We start from the raw sequence: 1,423 nt of genomic DNA, 5'->3' as shown, positions 1-1,423 counted from the left end.
CATGGACACCTAAGGTCCTAAAAACAAATTAGGTTAGAGCTGAGACAAATGAAACTGTGAAAGGGGAAAATTTAATAGCTCTTCACATTTGAATAGATTTATAGATTACAGAGCTTTTGTTGTCATGTACAAATTTCCCTGATTTATGTAACCCAGGGTTTAATTTAAGGCTGCATTCATCATTTCCTTGGTCCTTATTACTACTAGCCTCTGAAAATTGCCAGCTAAGCATGGCTTCTTATCTTTATCTAAAAGTCTTGCACTGAGTACTACTGAACATGCCCCAGAAACAGCTGGTGACATCAGCACTCTAGGGCCCTCAAGATGCCAGAGCTTCAGAGTTCTGTGGCAAAATGGGGAAGATCACTTCTTTACCCTTTCCTTCCAGAAAAGAAGTCCTAGAGCAATACTGCATGGGTCCTAATATATTAATTACAGGCTCTTTAATGAAATACCTATGTCAGTTTCTGCTCCCAGTTCTCTGTTTTCTTTGGACACAAACACAAATCTGTTCGCAAGAATGGATGTGGAGTGATGTCCTTTCCAATGACATCATGTTCCTAAATGGAGGGACCCACGCTAGGATTCACAGAAGAGGAAAGTCTTCACTCAGCTCAATGCGTCTTGCTATTCCCTTTGGGAGCGGCCTGTCAGGGAAGTCTTACTTGTGCACACCGTGAGTTTTATAAACTCAAGTTCCCATTGGAGGGGGTGTGCTGCATTTGTTTAGTGCTGCCTATGACCAGGTAAATCTACCTAATTCTGGGGTGTGGTCCTAGGGATATGTTACGTACAAACTACGTTCTCCAAACCCAGCTGTTTTTAGCAATAAAGATGATATTGTTGATTTTCATCTCTCTCTTTTAGTTCCAAAATCAGGTGAAAAAGGTATTCCATTCATTGGGCCATCAAATTCCACAGTCGATGGGAACTAGGCTGGAGATAGTGTCCAAGGACAGACTTTCCTTAAAACTACTGCTCTTCTCTTGTTGCCGTGTTCTCACTGGGCTAATTAGCTGCCTATAATATCTTAGAAGAATGGAAGTAACGAACTATAGAAATGACCCCTGAAAGTATAGTATTAGGAGAATGGAAGTGTAATGATATTGTCAGTGTTGTGTTGAGCTCCTCATTTATTACTTCCTCCTGCCTTCAATCATATTTTATTGAATGCATGTTGTGTTCCAGGCATGGTTGTGAGCCCAGGCAATGCAACAGTGAAGAAGAGAGACGTAGCACCTGCTCTCAGGAAGTTTACAGTCTTGTAGTCCAAAGGACATTAATAAAATGATCACCCAAGTCTTATAATGTATAATATCAACAAAATAAGTGCTGAAAGGGTTCTGAGCTCGGATACAGTGTGAGAGACCAAGGAAGGCTTCCCCATGGAAATGGCGCTTTAGCTGAGATCTGAAGAATGAAT

At 41.1% G+C, this 1,423-nt stretch overlaps 1 pseudogene; it reads right to left on the bottom strand.

Moving 5' to 3' along the window:
* Positions 1 to 991: 991 nt before the first annotated feature.
* Positions 992 to 1,083, bottom strand: LOC115284419 (annotated as a pseudogene).
* Between the last annotated feature and the right edge of the window lie 340 nt (positions 1,084 to 1,423).

Source organism: Suricata suricatta, chromosome X (genome assembly GCF_006229205.1).
Source record: "Suricata suricatta isolate VVHF042 chromosome X, meerkat_22Aug2017_6uvM2_HiC, whole genome shotgun sequence".
NCBI lineage: Eukaryota > Metazoa > Chordata > Mammalia > Carnivora > Herpestidae > Suricata > Suricata suricatta.
The sequence above is the reverse complement of the archived record's forward strand: the minus strand, read 5'-3'. Positions and strand labels throughout refer to the sequence as shown.